Source organism: Petromyzon marinus, chromosome 8 (assembly GCF_048934315.1).
Source record: "Petromyzon marinus isolate PM22_M1 ecotype Great Lakes invasive population chromosome 8, UKy_Petmar_22M1.pri1.0, whole genome shotgun sequence".
Taxonomy (NCBI): domain Eukaryota; kingdom Metazoa; phylum Chordata; class Hyperoartia; order Petromyzontiformes; family Petromyzontidae; genus Petromyzon; species Petromyzon marinus.
The window spans coordinates 3,729,732-3,745,070 of NC_133674.1; the positions used below are offsets into that span (position 1 = coordinate 3,729,732).

Sequence of the window (15,339 nt, forward strand, 5' to 3'; positions counted from 1 at the left end):
ACCTAATTCCCACCACCATCCGGCGCAGAAGAATTCCCTCATCAAACCACTACACCATAGGGCCACTGCATTTGCAACCAACACCACCAAGCCAGTGAACTGGAACACGTACACCAGACTCTTAAGATGAATGGGTACTGGGACAGCATTATTCGCAAAGCCGTTTCTCCAACCATGTAGAAACAATCCACTGAGATGCCTATCAAAACCATCACTTTACCATACATAGCAGGTGTTACCAAAAATATTTCCAAAATCTTAAACAAACACAAGATCCAAGTCCGATTCAATACAGTACACAAAATCCGTGATCTAATCCCATCCTGACATGCAATATCCTGGAGTCGACAAACTGAGTTGTACCTGCGGTAGCAGTTACATTGGGAAAACGAATTGACATGTCGCGGACCGTGTTAGCGAACACAAGGCAGATCTGAAACATGGCAGAACCAATACCTCTGCCGTGTCTGACAATTGTTATAACGCTGTGGGCTCGCGTGATATTGTTTTTTTCCGAGACCAAGGTACTCTGCAAACCTTCAGGTAACTATCAAAGGTTTTTTCATGAAGCCATCCAGATATACAAACATAGACATAACTTCAACCGAGAAGATGGATACAAATTGAGCAATCATTCGATGGATGTTATTAACTAGGTAAAGCCTTAACTGGTTGTGGTTGTTTCCATCACACGCGCCAGGTACTGGTAGATTTTTCAGATTTACTTTCCCACCATGTCCCATACTCAGCTTACCACTTCTACCTCCGCCTACGTCCCCCCCAGCCTCAATTCTTCTCCCCCTAGTGCTCACGCAGCTCCCCTCTCTCTCCCCCCCTTGCTCCTCCCCCCTTTCTTACCGATAACCTCTTGCCACAGCAGCTCTCTCACCTACTTCAGCATTTTATTATTGCTGTGGTTGTTCCACCTGATGAAGATTGATTGTGTTGCGATAGAAACGTCGTGATTTGTTTTATTTTATTTCTACCTACGTGACATTACCGAAAGAGCGAATGAGTATAGATATTAGTTGTCAAACTAGATGATTTAAACGCGCATAGCTTCAGTGGTTTCCTAATATTGGAAGAGCATTCAAGATGGCCGCAGAAGCAATTCTGAAAGCGTTTGATGTTGTTTCAGTACTGAGGCCAGAGCACAGATAATTATCCCCATGCAACATGGCCACCATGAAGTCCCCCATGTAACATGGCAACCATGATGCAGTCTCTAATGCAACATGATTACCATATTCTTGGTTCTTTCGGTAAAGTCACGTAGAAGGGAAACAATAAAATAATATAATTCTCACGACGTTTTGACTGCAACACAAGCAATCATCATCAGGTGTGAAAACCACAGCAAGAAAATTACAATTTTTCTTGCTGTGGTTCTTGCTGTGGTTTTCACACCTGATGATGATTACTTGTGTTGCAGTCGAAACGTCGTGAGAATTTTATTGTTTTATATTTTTATAATTTTATTGTTGCCCTTCTACGTGAGTTTACCGAAAGAACCAAGAATATGAATCCCTGCAGCCACGAAAGCTTTAAATCAAAACATGATTACCATTAAGTCCCCCATGTAGCATTGCTATCTTGACATCACCCATACAATCACCATAAAATCTCTCATACACCAAAGGCACTGTGACGTCCCCCATGCAACATGGCCATCGTGATGTCCCACTATTTACCGTGGCCACTGTGACGTTCCTCATTACTGTTCTTACCTTTCGGCGATTTGCTACAGATGGAGCCGGTGCCCTCTGAGGACAGCGCACTCCACGTGGTGCAAGACGTGTCGTTACTCCGAGCCTCTCCAGCTCGGCTCATCTACACACACACACAAAGACAAAGGTCCACCACATAGGCTTGATTAAGATGTTGGAGCAAGTGCAGAAGGCGAGCACTGAGCCAGCATCTCTGAGATCCTGGGCTCCACATTCAGGAGGGTCCTGCCGAGATGTTGTCGTTTCTCAGCATTGGGATATTTGGCCAATATCAGATGCCATGCTTGGATTCACAATGAAAGATGCGTGGATTTTGAGGTCACATGCAGGGATTGTTAAAATTGTTAAAGAGTTATTGGGGATCGGGCATGACGAGCCATGGCAAGGAGGGACAACAATGGCTGATAGTGAAGAATAATAACGGAGCGGCAGCCAAGGAAGGAAACACATCGGAGAGGAGAGCCACCAGAGAGATGGTGCGACAAAATCGGCGCTTGGCGGATTATTCCATCACAGCATTTGAGGGGTAGCAAGGTCTCAGGGAGGAAGGCATTCTCATTCATCAGTGGATAGATAATAGTGCTGTAAATGCTCACGCGTAGACAGGCAGGCACACCAACAGGATCTCGGAGACACACTCTGATAGACATACACATACTCAGGCGGACAAGGAGAAGCACATCCAGGTGTACAGGTAGGTGACAGGTAGGCACAAGTCGAGGGGAAAACACACGTCCACCCATATTTTACCACACGAGTTGAAGAGCCACACGTACCTCCATGGCAGCAACTTGCAGAGAAGGGTGCTCAGAGCTCACTGCGTTTCTCGCACGGTCCGGGTCTCTGCGTGGAGAGCGGGAGACGCAGGTGAGGGTCACACAAAACCGATGGTGTGCGACAATACTCATGTCTAAACACGCGTCATGTCACAATGCGGACTCTCATCATCAACACGGACTCACATCATCATCACAGACTCACAACCTCACCACTCACCCACAACACGAAACACAACAAAAACAACAAAGACCGCCATTTGCCACTAAGTAGCGGCAAATGCCAGGCCAGGTGCACTTTGAGACCACGTGAAATGCTGAAGGCTCACTGACAGGTCACAGGTCAGACCCAGGTGCCAAGAGTTGACTGACTGAGATGACTGTGCCAACGTGCTACATTTCAGCCGCCCAGGTCAAAGGTCGTTGTTGTGAGCGTCGCTCCTTTGTTCGGACACCAGCAACACCGCGACAAACACCACCACTAGCACCACCACTAACACCACTACTAACACCACCACCACTAACAAAGACAGATCCCCCGTATAGCCTGAATATACTATAGGGGCAATTTCTGCTAGCGAGCACCTATAAAGGTCGGCATGGCACACGAGGGGGTGGGTGGCTAACACCACGCCTGGCCGCCTTTGTCTCCCTAGCGGCGATGTTTACACATCGCACCAGGTATTCATTTGAGGCTGAGTCTACCTAGGGGAGGCCCAGGACCGGTTCAGATAATCGTTACTGGTGTTGGCCGTGAGCGGAAATCGAACCCGGGTCGCCAGGTTTGTAGCGCAGCACGTTAACCGCTACACTACCGCTCCCCTCAACTAACACCACAACTAACACCAGCACTAACACCACTCCTAACACCACCACTAACACTACGAATCCTAAAAACACCACCACCAACATCAACTCCACCACCACCAACACCACCACTAACACCACCAGCACTAACACCACCAATAATACCACCAATAATACCACCATCACTAACACGACCACCACTAATAATACCAACACCACCATCACTAACACCAGCAACAATACCTCGAACAACCACCACCACTAACACCACCATCACTAACACCAACACCACCATTATTAAGACCACAAACACCACCACTAACACCACCATCACTAACACCACCACCACTAATACCACCAACATTAACACCACCACTCCTCCTGCTAATACAGGACATCAAAGACAACGATCCTCATACAGCCTTAACAGGCTGTAGGGGCAAGTGCTGTTAGCCAGCAGTACGTATGAAGGCCGGCACGGTACACGAAGGGGTGGGTGGTTAGCACCACGCCCGACCGCCTTTGTCTCCCCAGTGGCGATGTTTACGCATCGCACCAGGTACTCATTTGAGACCGGGTCACTGCTACAGACAGACTCACACAGACCCACACACACGTACACAGACTCACACAGAGAGACTCACACAGAGATTCACTTAGAGAGACTCACACACAGACTCACATAGAAAGACTCACACCACCACCGCCACCACTCACCCACAGCTCGGTTCCACGCCTAACGGCCAAACTGCCAGGGGAAGCACGTGGCGCGAGACGCGGCGTGGTGTAATAGCCATTAGCTCCTCCCCCTCACCTAAGCTCCTCCCCCATGCTCCCTCTTTCCCCCCCTGCCCCTCCCCCTTCACAACCCCCCCCCCAAGCATCCCCCCCCTCGCGACCCCCCTTGCCCCCCCTGGCAACCCCCGCCCATGCTCCCCCTCAAACCCCCCCCCCCTCACGCCCCCATTGCCCACCCCCCTCCCCCCGCTGCTACTTACAGTCAGGCAGGGGGCGAGTGGAGGCGGCGCGCGCTGTGGATTGTGGGTGGCGAGCGGCTGATTTGGTTTCCCGCTCACGGCCACCGTCAGTGGCTCGCGAAAGCTTCTGAAGCGGCGGCTCGCTGGGCCTCCTCTACGTCGACTCAGCCTGAAGGTGAGAACCTCGCGCGGTGTGCACACATCAGCAGTGGCGGCGGTGGTGGGGGGAGACAGAGGAGGAGGCGCCTGGCCCACATCCGTCACGTCCTAGACGCCTGCTGAGTTCACGGCGCTGCTTCAAGCAGAGCCCGGCCCTGCTGCTGCTGATGATGAGGCGCTGACGGTGGAAACCGGCCCCAGAGTGGCCCTCGTGTTGAGCCATAGCTGATGAGAGGCACTCCCAGACTGCCGTGTGTTTTTATCCCTGGAGGGACGGGTTTGTTGTGGATGCGAATCGCCTGCTGCTGGAAAAGGCATCCACTAGAGGCCGCTATATAGAGGTATTTGGTCTACTCTTCCACGCTGGTCCGGACGTGTTGGAGCAAAGTGGCCATGCCCACACTTTACCCCACCACACGCAGGGCGTTAGCTCGCTGGATTTGCAATGCAGAGGTGCAGGTTAGATTTCATTCCCACTCACACCCACCGACACTCACTCAGCCACCCACTCAGCCACTCTCTGGGCATCTATGAAAAAGAGCTTCATAGCTCATCGGATTCCTCCAGCAAAAACATACTGATTCTCACCCACCCACTCAGCCATTCACCCACCCACTCTGGCACTCATCCACTCACCAATTCACTCAGCCACCCACTCGGCCACCCACTCAGCCACCCACTCTCTCACCCACTTCGTCACCGGTCACCCACTGCCACCCACCCACTTGGTCACCGGTCACCCACTGCCACCCACCCACTTAGTCACCGGTCACCCACTGCCACCGGTCACTCACTCTGCCACCGGTCACTCACTCTGCCACCCACCCACTCTCTCACCAACCCACCGACTCTCTTGCCAACCCACCGACTCTCTCGCCAACCCATCCACTCACCCACAGGGAGACACAAGGAGTCAAGGGGACCCACATGGTGTGAGAGTGTATCAGCATCATTGTGGTTGTTGTGGTGGTTATGTTGGTTGTTATGGTTGTGGTGGTTATGGTTATATTTGTGGCAGTAGTGTTTATACTTGTGGTTATGTAGCTGGTGGTTATGATTATATTTGTGGTTACGGCGATTATGGTCGCAGTGATTGTGATTATATTTGTTGTGGTCATAACCCGCGATGTATTTCGTCGAGGATGGATGCCGCCGCGTGCAGGAGTTGGGCGAGGCGGGAGTGAGCCACCTGAAGCGCCCTCTCCGACGGTGGTGAGCCGCCGGGCGGCCGGGCAGTGAGCAGCTCGGCCGTCGTCGCTTCTCCTCCCCCTTCCGGGGCTGCCAACCCCAGTGGTGTTGAGTTGTCCTCTTCCACTGGAGCCCTGGTACGAGTTTTTCTTCGCGTCTCCATTATAGCGATTCATCTTACTATTTGGCTACTTCTGACGCCAGTTGTAGTGGGTGGAACGGAGAGCGAGACTTCTTACCGAAAGAACCAAAGAGTATGAACTTATATGGTTTATTTCATCTATTTTTAGTGGTTTGCTACCATTCCCTTTGCACTCCTATCGTTTTTGTATTGTTTGTTGTGACGTTATGACCCCGTGCCCCCTACTGGCACATCTTTGATCAAAGAGCTTTATAGCTCATTGGATTCCTCCAGCACAGAATCAATACCGATTCTGATGAGACCGGAACGAACACGTTTGAATCGAATCGCGTACTTCGCTTTACTAAAATAGTTGTGGAATCGATTCTTGTGAATCTGTTCTCGTGGAATCGAATCATCGATATTAATTACAGAGATTCACCATCGATATTAATTACAGACATTAATCAACGACGTCGCTAGGAGTATCGTGGTGCCGCTCTGCAAACCTTCGGGCTACTATCAAAGGTTTGTTCATGAAGCCATCCAGATATATAAACACAGACATAACTTCAACCGAGAAGATGGATACAAATTGAGTAATCATTGGAAGAATGTTATTAACCAGGTAAAACCTTAACTGCTTTATGGTGTTGCCTTAACTTTCCGCATCTCTAATTTCTTAAGCTTCCCACTCCCAGCCCCGCTCTCTTCAGCACTCCCCTCCTCATACCCCCCCCCCCTCTCTATCTCTCCTCCCTGATCCTCCCCCCTTCTCTTACCTATATAGTCTCTTGTTTACAGCAGCTCTTTTGCCCACGTCGGCAATTGTTTCTTGCTGTGGTTTGTCCCACCTGATGATGGACGCTTGTGTTGCGCCCGAAACGTCGTGATTTAATTTATTGTATATTTTATGCCTATATGACTTTACCGAAAGAACCAAAGAGTATAGCCCAAGAGAGTTTGTGTAGGTGGGAGCGGTGGTGTAGCACAGTCGGGGGCACAGGTGGTGCATCGGCCAGTCATCTCAGTCAAGCAACCAATGGCAACCTGGGTCTGTCTGTCTGTGACCTGCTGCCAGCGGGCGTTCGACGCTTCATGTGGCCTTAACCTGCACATAGCCTGGCACGAGCGCCGTGGTGACATCTCCACCACTTCGTGGCGAATGGCGGTTGTTGTTTATGGTCGTCTCGCGATTAGCACTACGCTGCACTACGAACCCAGCGACCCGAGTTCAATTCCCACTCATGGCCAACACTGGTGACGATTCCGTTCCTGGGCCTCCCCTTGGTCAACTCAGCCTCAAATGAGTACCTGGTGCATTGTGTAAACATCGCCACTGGGGAGATTAAGGCGGCCGGATGTGGTGCTGGCCACCTACCCCCCTTCGTGTATCAAAGCTGCTGCTCGTTAACAGCACTTGTACCCGACAGTCCTGTCGAAGGCTACATGGGGGATCTTTGTCTTTGTTTGGTGGTGCAGCTGAGGAGGCGCAACTGCACGGCGAGTACCTCTACCGCAAGGCGCAGGAGGCCAAGAAGGTCCTCGTAGAGGAGAAGGCGCGGCTCAAGAGGGCGCTCGATGGTAACGGGCGGCGAGACGGATCTAGAGATGGGCTCGCGACGACAAGACGAACGAGAGACAGCGAGACAGACTAGAGACATTGAAACACGCAAGACAGACTAGAGACGAATCTAGAGACAATGAGACACGCAAGACGGACTAAGATGGGACAAAACGGTCTGACAATACAGGCGAGAAGACAACCGCGCGTGGAAAGCGTTTCCAAATGAATCCATGCGTGCGCATGATTTTTCTTCCTTGTTAATTCTCTCCTGCCCGCCCCCTACCCACTGCCCCCTGTCCCCCTGACGTCGTCACCGAAGAAAACCTGGTGCTGCCTACGGACCTGCGGTGGGAGGCGCTTGAACTCCAGAAGGCCGTGGAATTCGACCAGGGAGGGGAGGGTGATCTCACATCCCTCACCATCACGTCTCCTCGCATCTCTCTCTCTCTCTCTTCCTTCCCGCGAGACTCTTGAGGCAGGGGGATAAGCGTCGCGCGTCTCCGCCCGCTAGACACGCCGAGTCGGCGCGCATCCCCGGCTCGCCGTCGGTCCTTCCTGCCAAGCGGTGGCACCGTATTTTGCCGCGGAGGTTCGCGGTTCGAGAACGGCGGGCCCTCAACCCCCCCCCCCCCACCGGTTTAATGGGTTTAATGCAGCAGTTGCGTTGACCGTAAATACCGCACGGCGATTGCTTCCCAAGTGGACTTTGAAAAATCCCGTGGCGTGAACGCGGAAAAGAGTCGGCCGTGTGTGTGTGTGGTGGCTGGCGTAAATTTTGGTGGATTGTCGAATGAAGGCGGTGGTCACCACATAACGTGTGCTTCTGGAGCAGTCTTCCTTCTGCAGCGGTCTTCCTTACAATATTAGGAAGCCACTGGAGCTTTGCACTTTTAAATCATCGTCTAGATTGACAAACTCATTTCTTGAGAACTTCTTAATGTGGTTAGTTTGTCACACTTCCGATTACCACGGTTGGTTACGTGCTGTAACAAAGAGGTTTAACTTGCACTGACCCACTCATTCACTCACTCATCATTTTACTCAATTTACCCACTCACCTGCCATATCACCCACCCACTCTTGCAATTGGGACTCATCCAGGTCTCATTAGTGCTCAGCTCGCTACACAAAATCAACGCGATCACTGCAGAGTGATATTCTAAACCATTCCTGGTCGCTCCTTCCATCCACCCACACACACACCTTCACTCACCTGCACGGGGAAGTATGGCAAATGATAACCTACCCTCTCCGTCCCCCCTGCCCCATCTACCACCTCTTTCTATCCACCCCCCCCCCCGTGTCAGTAGGAGTGAGCAGCCACATGGATGACGAGTACCGCTGAGCCGGCGTGAAGGACCCACACATCATGGCGACGACCTCACGCGACCCCAGCTCCCTCCTCAAGCAGTTCATCAAGGTGCGGGCACGGGGTCACAGGGGCTACAGGGTTTGGGGTCACACGAGGAATGTGGGTCCTCGTGTATTGCATGTGTACAAGCGCGCAAAGACAGAGGTCCCCCATATAGCCTTAACAGGCTTTTGGGACAGGTGCTGTTTGCGAGGGTGTTGGTGGCTAGCACCACAACTGGCCACCTTTATCTCTCTGGTAATGTTTACACACCGCACTAGGTACTCATTTGAGGCTGAGTTGATCTAGGGGAGGCCCAGGACCAGTTCAGATAATCGCCACTGGTGTTGGCCATGAACGGAAATCAACCTCGGGTCACTAGGTTTGTCGGGCAGCATGCTAACTGCTAAATTACCGCACACACACACATGTTCTCTATCGGCTTAAGAATCAGTTCCTTGCACCTCACACGAGCCGTGTCGACCAATCATCGGGCTTGTGCAGTGTGAGATAACTCGCATCCGTTGAGTTAACCAGAAGAAATCTGGTTGTTGATGAAAGGTGGAGGCTGTGTGGGGGGGGGGGTGGTCGTAAGTGGTGGAGCGTTGGACACTTTGGTTTGGTGCATGCAGCTTTTGTCAACTTCATTCCTCGCGATTCAGTCCGCCTTTTCCCGATGACCGATCCCTTCCATTCATCGAAAATGTATCTACTGTAGCACTACGCACGGTCGGTGGTCACGGAAAGATGTACCATTGGGGGCGCCACTGTGGCGAGATGTTAACTCCCTCACCTGGTATACAGGAGGTCGCAGGTTCAATCCTGACCCTGATGCCTGCTGTATATTTGGAGTTGCGTGCCTCTTTCCGAGGAGTCGCGTGGATTTCTCTCCAGGTCCTCCGGTTTTTCCCTCCGCATTTAGAATCGACGTCCGTTTAAGAGTATTTGGCTGCTATAAATTTACACATGACGATAAGCCACTTAGTTGAGCTATGATTTGTGGCCAGGTCGCTTCTGGAAAAGAGCTGCATAGCTCAGTGGGCCTTACCTGGTAAAATATAAATAGTAAAGTTTTTCCAATGGTGCATCCCAGTTGTGCCAACACGGGGTTTGGCGACCCCGTATACCGGTACGGCTCGGCTCGGCTTCCGCAATGGAAAAAACAAACAACACAACCCGAGTCGGATACAGTGGTAGGGCGGGGAGGTGGGGGGGCGAACGCAGCGTGGCCGGGACGGACGCCGGTGGGAAGAGCGGACTCGGCGTGTGACCGCTTGCTGTCATGTTACCACACCACCACCACCATCCCACCACCACCGCAGGAGAAGAAGCTGATCCTGCCGAACGCTCAGCCGATGAACCACGAAGGCCACAAGCTGCAGGCGCTGGTGTGGGCGTGCTGCGCCAACGCCGTCAACGACTTCATCGTCCTGCATGAGCACCGCGGTATGCCAGGCACGCGCACGCACCGCAGTCGACAAAGCTCCCCCGTGTAGCCTTTAACAGGCTGTCAGGGCAAGTGCTGTTTGTCGATCGACCTACGAAGGCCGGCAGGGCACACGGCGGGGTGGGTGGTGTGGTCATTACCGCATCTGGCCCCTTTTGTCTCCCCACTGTCGATGCTTGGACACACCGGAAGTCGAAGTCAGGTCACCGGATTTGTAGTGTAATGAGATAGCCACTCCGCTCCCGCTCCCCGGTGTGATGCATGGTGTGACGTGTGTGATGCGGTGCAACAGACGGGGGATGGAGGTGTATTTAGCTGTGCGTATGATGTGCGGTGTGTAGTATGATGCTGCAGACGGGGAATTGTGGTGTCTTAACTGTGTATGTGGTGTGATGTGGTATGATGCCGCTGATGGAAGGGCAGTGTGTTTAACTCTCCAGTACAGTCTGTGTGACACCTGTGGTGTGTCTAACTTTCCGGCGTGCTGTTCATGTGACACGTGGTACGATGCCACGGTGTACTTGACACTCTCGAGCGTGGTGATGCGGCACGACATCCGGACGTGGACATGATGTCCGAGGCATTCCAACACCTCGTGATGCACAACTTCACGTCGCGACTCGGAAAGAGGGTGCGTGCGGGCACCGTGCCAGTCTCACCCACATCTTCCTCCCCCATCCCCAAAGCACAAAGATCCCTCGTATAGGCTATAACCCTTTCTCATTTCCATGATGTACATATACGTCGTCGAAACGGAACCGTAAGAAAAACACAAGTACGTCTTCTGACCTGAAGACATACCGAGGCTCCCATAAGACCATGCGGGAGGGCGTGCGGCACAGTTTTGTTCCATAGAGTGCCGGTCGTGTCACTACGGTTCTCTGCGGTGAGGGCAACGCGTTTTAAAAACAGCAGCGCTACGCCTCTATAAATAAAATTAACACCGAGCCGCTCGCGCGTACCGAGATTCAGCGGTGGACGTGACACCTACCACCCGGCAACTTGCAGATGTCTCGGAATGGGAAAGAGTGAGCAGACTTTTGGGCCAGGTGCTGTGTGTCCGCCTGTATATTCGGAGTTTGCATGTTCTCCTCCTGGTCACTTTGATTTTTCTCCGGGTCCTCCGGGTTTTTCCCTACACATTTAGAAACTTGAATTTCGAGTATTTTGCTGCTATACATTTTTATGTGAAAAAGAGCTACATAGCTCAGTGGTAAAATAAAAATAGTTTCGTTTTACTTTAGTTTTCGAGCAACAGCACAGAGTTTTTATTTAACGCCATCTCTGAAGCTGAAGGCGCGTAATGTTGTTCATTTGCTAATGCATCCGCAGTTTTAAACAGGGTGGCCGCTGGCCTCTAACTGGCAAACGTCTGCGAGGACACGTAATGAGAGTCCAGCGCCGTCCGTGTGACTTGCCGCGACCCCTCCCGTGACTTCTGTGCCCCCCTTCCCCCCTCCCAACAGGCACAACGTCTACAAGCGCGACGGCAAGGACATCGAGTTGAAGGAGGTGGGACCGTGATTCGAGATGGAGCGTAAGTCTGCCTGACACATTGTTACTCGTCTCCACTTTACACCCCTGCAGAGGCGGTGGAAATTCCACATTCCTTGTGGACTTCCCTACGAAGTGGTTGTAAATTTTATCGACCCCTGAGAGGATGATGGGCTGAATGTAAGAGTCTAGCCTCGGGCTAGGTGGCCCGCGGGTGACTTGTAGAGCGGATCGGAACTTGAGTCGGTGGGGTCGCTGCTCTGGTCGCATTCGCTGTACCGTGACCCGACTCGCATTCCCCCACCCCAGATGCGATGTGTAAATTCAAAGATGATCGGACGTAATGCTGGCCACCCACACCCACCCCTTGGTGTGCCGTGCTGGCTTTCCTACATGCTAACACACGAACAGCGCTTTTCCCACGCCGTCTGTTAAAGGCTGCATGGGGGGGATCTTTGCTTTTGTGTGTCGCGCAGTCTATGAGATTAAACTGGGCACGCTGGACAACGCGGCCACCGCCGAGGTGGGTGGCCTTGGCGACCGTACATGAACACGGCGAAGAAGAGGAAGTTCCTGAGCGTGGAGTGAGGGAGGGTAGCGACTTCCCCCCCCCCCCCATGGGCCTGGGGGGAGGGGCATTGGGGGGGGGGGTTTGTCCCTGGAAAGCCGGAGTTGGAGTCGAACCTCGCGGCGCTCTCCGCCGAGGCTCGAGACGTTGAGGAGAGGTCGCCGCGTGGATAGGGCAGTGCGTGAATCGCTGTTCCAACCGTCGTCACACACGCGCATCATACGCGTCACACACACATTGCGGATGTACATTTATCAAACACAAACATGCACATCGTCGCATGCGTCGCACACAGAAGCACACAATTGCACAAAAAGACAAAGGTACTCCGTATCGCCGTTAACAGATTGCTGGGGCAAGTGCTGTTAACGGGTAGCACCTATGATGGCCGGCATGGCACAGAAGTGGTTTTGTGGCCAGCCCCACGTCTGGCTGCCTTTGTCCTCCCCAGTTTTGCGATGTTATACACACCCCACACCACGTACTCAGATGGCTGAGTTCGTAGTGCGCTAACTGCTGCACCACCGCTCCCCAAACGGTGTACATACACGCGTACACAAAACGAAACATTAACATTTATTTAAGTAACAAAAAAGAAAATACCAAGTCAGGCAGATGGAGAAAGTGGCGTGTCGCCGTGCACAGCACCGCTCTCGTAGCTACTCACCTAGGGTGGGAGCTCTTGGCTTCAATGCCACCCGGGATGTTTAGATGTGAAAACCTGCCATAAATAATATTTTTGGGAAGTCACAAGCGCCTTAAGTTGCATCTCATCTCGACCATTTTAATGGGCACCCCCCCCCTGTAGCTGTCCCCCTGTGGCACAAAATAAACTAACAAAACTAATCTCTTTTTATTTTACCAGGTAAGGCCCACTCAGCTGTATAGCTCTCTTTCAGGAACGACCGGGCCACAAATGAAAGCGCTATAAAGTGGCTTGTCACGCAGAAATATATAGCAGCCAAATACTTTTAAACGCATGTTTCTAAATGTGGAGGGAAAAACCGAAGGACCCAGAGAAAAATCCACGCGGTCACGGGGAGAACATGCAAACTCCAGATATACAGGCGTCGGGATTTAACCCACGATCTCTATACCAGGCGAGGCCCCAAGGTGAATCAGCACTTGGCCTGCGAGCGGGTATTATTAGTCTGTCAGTAGGGGGTAATGATTCCGGATTTCAGTCTCAATTGAAACTGAAATCTGGAACACTTTTGTCATATTTTGCTCGTATAAGTGTGTTCATAAAATACAAGTTTGGTCATTGAGAGAGTTTTAAATGTCCTATACGCATTTCATGTTTATTGTGTTTATTGTATTTAATGTATGAAGAAAATACAATTTTGTATATGCTACAGTATGTTTCACACGTTATTCAGTGACACTGCATATGACGGGCAATGTTTGGGGCAATCGGCCTTCAACATGGAAAATACATAGAGGCCACATGACCCGTGGCCACCGCCACTTCAACCGTGGCCCCACCACTTCAACCGTGGCCCCATTGGCACGTTGATGTGTGGCTCTGCCTTCACCTGTGGTGAGAATGAGACCAGAAAAATTACAGGAGGCCGACTCCATATGAGTCCGTCACGCTCTGGATCTCGCTAATGGGACGTCGGATGAAAATAAAACATGGAAGCGACAAGTTTCTTCTCTGGCGAGGACATTCCCACAAGATTGCCACCTTTCCCAATTAATGGAATTTGCCCCAACATCACCCTGATCCAAACCAGCGGGAGCTGAAATCTTCCAGAAGGTTCAGGATTTATTGGTACAATCGTTCGGATGTTGGTGTCCGCATGGACTTGCATTTAAAACCCCCGGTCCGCTTGACGTCTTTTAAACAATACCTGTGGTCGGGTCCGCTCCCCCACCTTTCTATCCCCTGCTTTTTTTTTATAACCGGTGTAGTATATGTTGACGGTGTGTGCGTGTATCACAACGCGATGTAACCGGGCCCTCGAATTGCCTCAAGAAATGAATAAACAACACCTGTCGCTTTGCTGTTGTGATGTCACCACGAGGCGCCGAATGACGGTGGGACGGCGTCGTCGCACTCGTCGAGTGGACAAGGGCTCCGTGAAATGACGGTGCGGATTGCGCCAAGCGTATAGAGGTCGCCGATTGCACGCCGCTGTGGCTCAAACACTCGTGGGTCCACCTCAAAGTTCCTGTGCCCATTTGAACCTCATTGCCTGCGATGATGCTGCTGCTGCCATGGAAGAACACACGTGGCGCCCTCTTGTCTCTCCATGTTGTCTTTCACGTCCCATCGCAGTTTTCAGGTCACTTGATGTTGACAGCCTCCGGTAAGGAGGCAGTGAGGTTCAGCCGCTCCATTTTTCTTCCTTTAGTGCACAGTACCGTACACGGATACGGGCACAGTACAACACCGTAGCTTTATTGATTGTTCAACAAAAAAGACCATCCCTCGCCCAATCTAGTTACCTATACGGTGTAATATATGGCGAGACATTTGTTAACGTAAAAAAAATGGAACTGTAATGCTGAAAATTATACTCCATGAAACTCGGGGTTTTATGGAGTATCTGAGGGCTTCTCAACGCTTCATGACTCGCCCCCACTGATGCCCTCTTCTCCCCACTACTACTGACGATTGTATGTAGGGTGTGTAGGCATTTACTTCCGACTGTTGTATGTAGGGTGGTGGTGGTGGTGGGAGTAAATGAGATTTAAAACTGGGTGCTTAACTTGAACTCACCACCACTCACATCATGTATGCACTCATCCGCCATCTTGCTCACTGACCCTGTTTCCGTGTTGATGGTGTGAGTCCGTATTGATGCTGTGAGTCTGTTGATCGTGTGAGTCTGTTGATGCTGTGAGTCTGTGTTGATCATGTGAGTCTGTGTTGATGCTGTGAGTCCGTGTTGATGGCTCGGGGGCACGGTACAGAGGGGCAGTACAACTGTAGAGTAATAGTTGTCCAGCAGCGGCAACTGCGGTGGACGGGGAGTACACACGCCAGTGAGCCTCATGCGGGTTTGTCAGCAGGGCGGAGGCACTGGGGCAAGGATCACAGAGACCCTCCCTGGAAGACACTGGAACCCGCTCGTGGGTTGGAGAAGGGAGGCGCGGCCGAGTCGGATAAAAGCAGTGGAGAGCGAGAGCTCGTGGTTGCACGTTCTGGGAA

At 51.9% G+C, this 15,339-nt stretch overlaps 2 long non-coding RNA genes across 3 annotated transcripts; both read left to right on the forward strand.

Annotated features, from left to right (window-relative positions):
- The first annotated feature begins 4,264 nt into the window (after positions 1–4,264).
- LOC142924088 (uncharacterized) lies at positions 4,265–7,408 on the forward strand. The gene is made up of 3 exons (XR_012941237.1): positions 4,265–4,462; positions 5,588–5,771; positions 7,238–7,408. It is a non-coding gene; the product is annotated as an uncharacterized LOC142924088 (long non-coding RNA).
- A 92-nt stretch (positions 7,409–7,500) lies between these two features.
- Positions 7,501–13,537, forward strand: LOC142924087 (uncharacterized). 2 transcript variants are annotated; one of them, XR_012941235.1, is made up of 6 exons: positions 7,504–7,911; positions 8,633–8,742; positions 9,996–10,119; positions 10,656–10,751; positions 11,587–11,657; positions 12,091–13,537. It is a non-coding gene; the product is annotated as an uncharacterized LOC142924087 (long non-coding RNA). The 2 variants fall into 2 exon arrangements; XR_012941236.1 differs by lacking the exon at positions 10,656–10,751 and having other exon boundaries at positions 7,501–7,911.
- Positions 13,538–15,339: the final 1,802 nt, after the last annotated feature.